Source organism: Anomaloglossus baeobatrachus, chromosome 2 (genome assembly GCF_048569485.1).
Source record: "Anomaloglossus baeobatrachus isolate aAnoBae1 chromosome 2, aAnoBae1.hap1, whole genome shotgun sequence".
NCBI classification, from domain to species: domain Eukaryota; kingdom Metazoa; phylum Chordata; class Amphibia; order Anura; family Aromobatidae; genus Anomaloglossus; species Anomaloglossus baeobatrachus.
Window position 1 is genome coordinate 138,771,083 of NC_134354.1, and position 8,434 is coordinate 138,779,516.

Consider the following 8,434-nt stretch of genomic DNA (forward strand, 5'->3'; position numbering starts at 1 on the left):
TGGAGATCCGGACCGTTTAGCTGAGCAGCCGCCTGCAGGTCCGAATGCAGCTCCTCCTGGAGGAGTGGGAGGCCGACATGGCGGACGTGGTGGCGGCCATACGGAGACGCGAGGTGGAGGAAGAATTGGAAGAGCGGGTAAGCGACCCATGCCCCTGTGTTCCTACAGGATCGGTCAATGCGGCTGAGGGGCCCGGTCTGCGCCCCGCTCGCCCTGCTGCCTCCCCCGCTACCCATGTTGGCTGCTGCTGCCCCGCCACTAAGCCCGCTACCCCCACAACCGGTAGCGGAACCCTGCCTGTCTGCCCAAGCGGACCAGCCTGCAGCTGAAGCCCGTAGCCGCCCCGAGCCGCTTCCCTGGAAGCTCCCGAAGACATCACCCGTCGGCGAAGACGTACCAGTGGCACCAGAAGTAACCGTGCCTAGTCCCATTCCGGCTCCGGTGATCCGTCCCGTGCAGGAGGAGGCGGAGGTCAAGCGGGAGAGGACCCCTGTACCCATCCCCCATGCCTCGGCTGAGGCTGCGCCGGGTCGTTGCTGCGAGGCAGCGCCCCAGGCCATGTCACCGCGGGATCTTCCACCGAGGGCGCCAGTAGTGGGCAGTGTAGTGGAAATCCTGCGGGGCCCAACCCGCGCGTAGGGGCAAGCAGCAGCCCCTTACTGGGACAGCGAACCGACCCCGCTGGGCCGAGAGATTGCGGAGAGGGAGAAGCGGAAGGCTGAGCTGATAGCCTGCATCATACAGCAAAAGGAGAGCCTCCGCAGAGCCACCTTCCAGGTACGGGGCCCGATCCACGAGGGGCAAGTAAGAAGGTTTGATATCCGTCAGGGATATGGATTTATTTTTGAGCCGGGCCTGGAGGCCGAGGTGTTTGTGGCCCGCCGGGACGTTAATGCTCATTTGCCAGAGGGCCACCCGGGCCGCAACCTGCTCCCAGGCGACTTAGTCACGTACACGCGGCACTGTGGAGAGAGGGGCTGGTTTGCCCTGGATGCCAAGTTGAGAGGAGGCCAGGAGGCCCAGGAACCGGCCCAGCCCCCTCATCCGGCCTGCATTGTGGATCTAAAGTAAGGCAGCGGTCCCTCCGTTGCACCGTTGTCCCCGTTGGGACCACCAGTACCGTTAACCTGTTGAATGAAAGTAATCAACCGAAGATGTTACCTGATTGTCGACAGTGATTGAATCGGCCGTTGCCGGCAAGTAGTCCCCGTAGGGACCCTTTGTACCGTGCATAAGAAACCGCTTATGGACACGCCTGAGAACTTGCAGGGCACCCACAAACTAGTGGAAATGTAAATATGTTGGCATGTTTCCGTTGACGCCTCCGGAGAGGCTGATTTGGAGGATGGGCCTGGAGGAAAGGGATGGCCCAGGCCCACCCCTACTGTAACCAATGGCGATCCTCCGGGGGTCAGGGGTCCCCCATGGACGTGGGGTCCCCTAAAGTGACCGTAGGGTACGAGACACCGTACCCATTCCCGCTCGGGCAGCATGGATCTGGACTGGGGTCAAGGGGTACTGCCCACTTCTTAGGGGCAACATCAGGGCCAGGTTATTTGGGTGGGAGAGCGGAAGCCGACTGTTATTATTAATAAAATTGTGTTTGTAACGTTAAAGTACCGTGCCTCGCGTTAAGGGAAGATCCATAAGAATGCTTTGTTGAATGTTTTTCATATGTTTTTCTACCTTTTTCAGTTAAAAATAAAACCGGTGATGGACGGGCAGCCCGCGGACGGTCTGCATTTAACCAAGGGGAAATGTGGCGCCTTGGACTAGCCAGGTCATCACAGGTACTACAGCACAACACCCCCACCCCGAGATAGCCACATCAGTCAGACACAAATCCTTGTTGCCTCCCTCCAGGGGCTGATGTCCACACCAGGTGGGGTGGAGCCAGGCGGTTGGCCCCACCCACTGAGGAGTTCACAGTCCTGGAGGCGGGAGAAGGAAGTCAGTTGAGAGGAGTTAGGAAAGTGAGAAGGAGTGAAGGAGTAGTAGAGGAGCAAACTGACTGTGTCCGGGTACGTGGCCCAGGCACCGAGAGCAAGGTTGGCAGACGGTGGTGGTCATCTACAGGAGAGGCAGATCGACGCGGAACCGTAGGATCGGGGACGGGCGGTGGCCCGCCGGTACCGAACCGGGGAGCGAAGTGAAGCCAGCACAAACCGGCAGGGCCTGCAGACCCCGACCAGGCTTGGAGTTGCCGTTAAACAGGTCAAATCCGTTAGTGACCGGAACCCCATGGGTTTCCAAACAGCCAAGACCCGATTGAAGGCAACCGTCCAAACAGCACAAGGGAAATACAGCTACCGCCACATCTAGAGTTCCCAGGGCCAGAGCCTGCGGGCAAAAGGGCTCCTCCAGTCCATATACACGCTGGGGAGCCGGTTACCGGTGGGAAGCCATCGGGACAGAAGATACACAAAAGGTGCAGGGAAAGGCAGCCACCACCAACCGTCCGGGAGAAACCACAGCAGCCGGCTGCGGGACCCATCCATCCAGCCGTTTGTTTTACCAGAGACTTGCATCCGTTTGTGGCTGAGTGAGTACTACCGTGCCGTCCGGCACCGCGCTGCGCAGCCAAGCGACCCTGCACCTTGCCAACCCAGCCTCACCGTCACCTCTCCGGGCCCCGGGACCACCAAACCCCCCTACCCACGGAGGGGAGAGAAACATCCCAGCTGCTCCCTGCCATCGCTCCCGGGATCCCCGTCAATAGCAGCAGTGGTGCTCCAACCTCACCACAACCCGTGGGTGGCGTCACGGACCAAATCCCCAAACCAAACTACTCCCCTTTCACTCACGGGCGAGGAGCGCCGCTTGAGTCCCCGGATCCGGCCCACCGCTCGAGCCACCGAGCAGCACCTGCAGCGCCGGACCCGAGCGTGGTGAGCGCAGCGCCCTCCCCGTCCGCGACACATCCCATAGACCTCCATGTATAATGCAGCCCCATAGACCTCCATGCATGCATAATGCAGCAATCTAGACCTCCATGTATAATACACCCCTATAGTCCATGTATCAGGTATCCTTCATGTTTATTATGCAGCCCCATAGACCTCCAGGCTTTTTTACTTCATGCAGCATTTGCTTGGACCTGTCCCGCCCACAGCCATGACTCAGTCATGGGTACGGGATTGAAATAGACCAGGTGAGTGCTGCTAAGAGCAGTTCTACTATTCATATGTGAGGCCATATGGCACATTTTATAAAAATATTTTAGTGTAGGACTGCCTCAAATGAGATTTGCCGTGACGTGGCGGAGTAGCTCAAGAAATTGCAATTTTTTGCCAAAAATCTCAAAATTTTACAAAATGTACAGTTGGAATTTTTAGTGCTGGAGTGCACATTTGGTGCTGGCTTTTTGTTTTTTCTCCATATATAATGCAGCCCCCTTGGCCTCCATGTATAATAATGCAGCCAGCGTCCCCAGGCCTCCATGTATAATAATGCAGTCTGCCTCCCCAGGCCTCCATGTATAATAATGCAGCCAGTTTCCCCAGGCCTCCATGTATAATAATGCAGCCAGCCTCCCCAGGCCTCCATGTATAATAATGCAGCCAGTCTCCCCAGGCCTCCATGTATAATAATGCAGCCAGCCTCCCCAAGCCTTGATGCATAATAATGCAGCCAGCCTCCCCAGGCCTCCATGTATAATAATGCAGCCAGTCTCCCCAGGCCTCCATGTATAATAATGCAGCCAGCCTCCCCAAGCCTCCATGCATAATAATGCAGCCACCTTCCCCAGGCCTCCATGTATAATAATGCAGCCAGCCTCCCAAGGCCTCCATGTATAATAATGTTGCCAGCCTCCCCAGGTCTCCATGTATAATAATGCAACCAGCCTCCCCAGGCCTCCATGTATAATAATGCAGCCTGCCTCCCCAGGCCTCCATGTATAATAATGCAGCCTGCCTTCCCAGGCCTCCATGTATAATAATGCAGCCAGCCTCCCCAGGCCTCCATGCATAATAATGCAGCCAGCCTCCCAAGGCCTCCATGTATAATAATGTTGCCAGCCTCCCCAGGTCTCCATGTATAATAATGCAGCCAGCCTCCCAGGCCTCCATGCATAATAATGCAGCCAGCCTCCCCAGGCCTCCATGTATAATAATGCAGCCAGCTTCCCAAGGCCTCCATGTATAATAATTTTGCCAGCCTCCCCAGGTCTCCATGTATAATGCAGCCAGCCTCCCCAGGCCTCCATGTATAATAATGCAGGCAGCCTCCCAGGCATCCATGTATAATGATGCAGCCAGCCTCCCAGGCCTCCAATTATAAAAATGCAGCCAGCCTCCCCAGGCCTCCATGTATAATAATGCAGCCAGCCTCCCCAGGCCTCCATGTATAATAAGGCAGCCAGCCTCCCCAGGCCTCCATGTATAATAAGGCAGCCAGTCTCCCAAGGCCTCAATGTATAATAATGCAGCCAGCCTCCCCAGGCCTCCATGTATAATAATGCAGCCTGCCTCCCCAGGCCTCCATGTATAAAAATGCAGGCAGCCTCCCCAGGCTTCCATGTATAATAATGCAGCAAGCCTCCCCAGGCCTCCATGTATAATAAGGCAGCCAGTCTCCCAAGGCCTCCATGTATCATGCAGCTCCCCAGGCCTCTGGCCACCGTGTACTCACTAATTTATATAAAAAAAAACCCAAGTACTCTCCTCTCTCCACGTTCCCCCGCTGCTCCGTCCTCACCTCTCCTTGTTCCCCCACTGCTGTTCTCACCTCTCCTTGTTCCCCCAGCTGCTCCGGTCAGCTTCCTCCCGTCCTGCGCTCTGTGCTTTCAGCACAGCAGTCGCACAGGAATGACGTCACCACACAGGCACAGGGGGAGAATGATGATGCATAGAGCGGCGCCGGACGCTCTCTATGCTTCCACATTTCTGTGCGCAATGACGGGGGACTGGGCCCGGTGTCAGCAGCGGCACCGTGTCATATAGCGGCCGTGTGGTGTGCGTCAGCGCAGCTCCTCTCTCATTGAAAGGAGATGGCTGCTGATCTGCCAGGTGAACGCGGGCCCCTAACCTGTGTAACGTCCGGGTGGTGGAACCTCTGGATCGTACACCGGTTTCCTCTGAGGAGGCAGCCAGGCAGGTCACCCCACCAGAGGGTCTGGGTGCACGGCAGCCGAAGCACTATTGGTAGCCGGACAGTCCGTATGAGAGCAGGAAAGGTGGATGGAGTTCTGGACGGTGGTCCGGGTGACGAGGCTCAGAGTCCGAGGCCAGGTGGTAAGGTCAGGCGGGATCCGGGACTTGCTGATCGATGGAACGGGTCACCAAGCGGAGCCAGGGACTGGAGACTGGCGGAGCTGCAGAGATGGTGGAACATCCGCCGAAGTCACCGTCAGGTTATAGGGATGAGCGTGGTTCGGAGCGGCTGGCATGGCAGGACAGGCTCTACGAGACAGGACAGGGTTAATGCAGGCAAGGTACAAGGCAAAGCAATAGGGGACCTGAACACTAGCTTACTAAACACGTAGAACAGGCCCCGCCCACCAGGAAAGAGAACCCTTACATACCCTGTACCTTTCTATGCAATATCCTGTTTCTGGGTGCTGGCCCTTTAAGAAAGGGTCAATGACCGCGCGCGCGCCCTAATGCGCATGCGCGAGGCCTGTGTGCCAGAAGCCAGTCCAGGAAGCGGTGAGGAGGAGGCAGGAGCGCCCGGCTGGGAGTCCCCCCTCGCAGAGGAGCGCCGGGAGCGGGGAGCTGGACGTGTGGAGGCTGCAGGCGGGGACGAGGAGGCTGGAACCGGAGTGGTGAGCAGGGGACGCCGCCGGGGAGCGGGAAGCGGGCCACGGGGACCGGAGAACGGGACAAGGGGACCGGGAAGCGTGACAACCTGTCGGGCCCGGTCGCAATGGCGACCGCTGCGACAGCGGTAGTTACTTACGCCCCGCACAGATCCCTGCGGTAACCCACTGCTGACTATATCCCATTTAGAGAAAGAACCACTTAAGATGACACTTTGTTTCCTATCTTTTAGCTAATTTCTTACCCATCTGTGTATAATTTCCCCTAGTTCCTGCTTCTGGAGCTTTAGTATATGGTTGTTATGTGGTACAGTATCAAATACCTTTGCAAAATCCAGATAAGTCACACAGTCTGCATTAGCGACATCCAGATTTGCACTTACCTCCTCATTACTTATCTTTCCTCCTTATACTTTCGTGAATCCATGCTTGTTGTCAGTTATTATATTATTCTCCACAATTTATTTTTGCATGTCATCTCGTAAAGTGCTCACAAAAATTCTGCATATCACTGATTTCAGCCTTACCAGACAGTAGTTGCTTGGATCCACCTTTTTACCTTTCTTAAATATCGGTACCACAGCCATCCTTCAAACCTGAGGCACCAACCCTGTTGAAAGAGAGAGTCTAAAGGGTGCTTTACACGTTGCGACATCGCTAACGATATATCGTCGGGGTCACATCGTTAGTGACGCACATCCAGCGCCGTTAGCGACATTGCAGCATGTGACACCAAGGAGCGACGATCAACAATCGCAAAAACGTCCAAAATCGGTGATCGTTGACACGTCGCTCCTTTCCTTAATATCGTTGCTGCTGCAGGTATGATGTTGTTCGTCGCTCCTGTGGCACCACACATCGCTATGTATGACACCGCAGGAACGACGAACATATCCTACCTGCGTCCACCGGCAATGCGGAAGGAAAGAGGTGGGCGGGATGTTACTTCCCGCTCATCTCTGCCCCTCCGCTTCTATTGGACGGCTGTCATGTGACGTCGCTGTGACGCCGCATAAACCGCCCCCTTAGAAAGGAGGCAGTCTGCCAGCCAGAGTGACGTCACAGAAAAGGTAAGTCCGTGTGACGGGTGTATGCGATGTTGTGTGCCACGGGCAGAGATTTGCCCATGTCGCGTAACCGACGGGGGTGGGTACACTCGCGAGATCGCACCATGTAAAGTACCCTTAAGATTATGAGATAAAGCGCCTGTTAATTACTGAGCTCAATTCCCTCAATATCCGTGAATGAATGCCATCTGTCCAGTAGGATTTGTTAATGTTTAATTTGCTCAGACACAGGCATATTTCTTCTTGTGTTAAATTAGTTATATCAAGTGGCGAACTTTGAATTTTGTCTTGTTGTCTTGTTGAATGGTCACTGGAACAGTAAGCTCCTTGGTGAACATGGATGAAAAGTGCCTGTTAAATATCTCAGCTTTTGCTTTGTCCTCTATAATTATTCTGTTCCTGTCTTTTAAGGGGGCAAGCCCAATACCATCCTTTGTTTTGTTTTTGGCATTGATGTATTTATGAAACAAAACATTGATTTAATTTAATGTCGTTAGCAATTTGTGTTTTAGTAGCTACTTTTGCTAGCTTGATTTCTTTTTAACATTTCCTATTGAGATTTTTATACTCCTAAAATACAATTTCTGTATTCTCAGCTATCAACATTTTGAATGCCCTTTGTTTTTGTCTTATTACAGTGGGTACGGAAAGTATTCAGACCCCTTTAAATTTTTAAATCTTTGTTTCATTGCAGCCATTTGGTAAATTCAAAAAAGTTCTTTGTTTTCTCATTAATGTACATTCTGCACCCCATCTTGACAGAAAAAAACAGAAATGTAGATATTTGTGCAAATTTATTAAACTAAAAAAACTGAAATATTACATGGTCATAAGTATTCAGACCCTTTGCTCAATATTGAGTAGAAGCACCTTATTGAGCTAGTACAGCCATGAGTCTTCTTGGGAATGATGCAACAAGTTTTTCACACCTGGATTTGGGAATCCTCTGCCATTCTTCCTTGCAGATCCTCTCCAGTCCCGTCAGGTTGGATGGTGAATGTTGGGGGACAGCCATTTTCAGGTCTCTCCAGAGATGCTCAATTGTATTCAGTTCAGGGCTCTGGCTGGGCCAGTCAAGAATGGTCACAGAGTTGCAATCCTTTGTTATTTTAGCTGTGTGCTCAGGGTCTTTGTCTTGTTGGAAGGCGAACCTTTGGCCAAGTCTGAGGTCCAGAGCACTCTGGAAGAGGTTTTCTTCCAGGATATCTCTGCACTTGGCTGCATTAATCTTTCCTTCAATTGCAACCAGTCATTCTGTCCCTGCAGCTTAAAAACACCCCCATAGCATGATGCTGCCACCACCATGTTTCACTGTTAGGATTGTATTGGGCAGTTGATGAGCAGTTCCTGGTTTTCTCCAGACATACAGTGTAGAATTATCAGCAAATCTTCGTCTCATCAGACCAGAGAATCTTATTTCTCATAGTCTGGGAGTCCTTAATATCTTTTTTGCAAACTCTATGCAGGCTTTCATATATCTTGCACTGAGGAGAGGCTTCCGTCTGGCCACTCTGCCATAAAGGCCTGAATAGTGGAGGGCTACAGTGATAGTTGACTTTGTGGAACTTTCTCCCATCTTCCCACTGCATCTCTGGAGCTCAGCCACAGT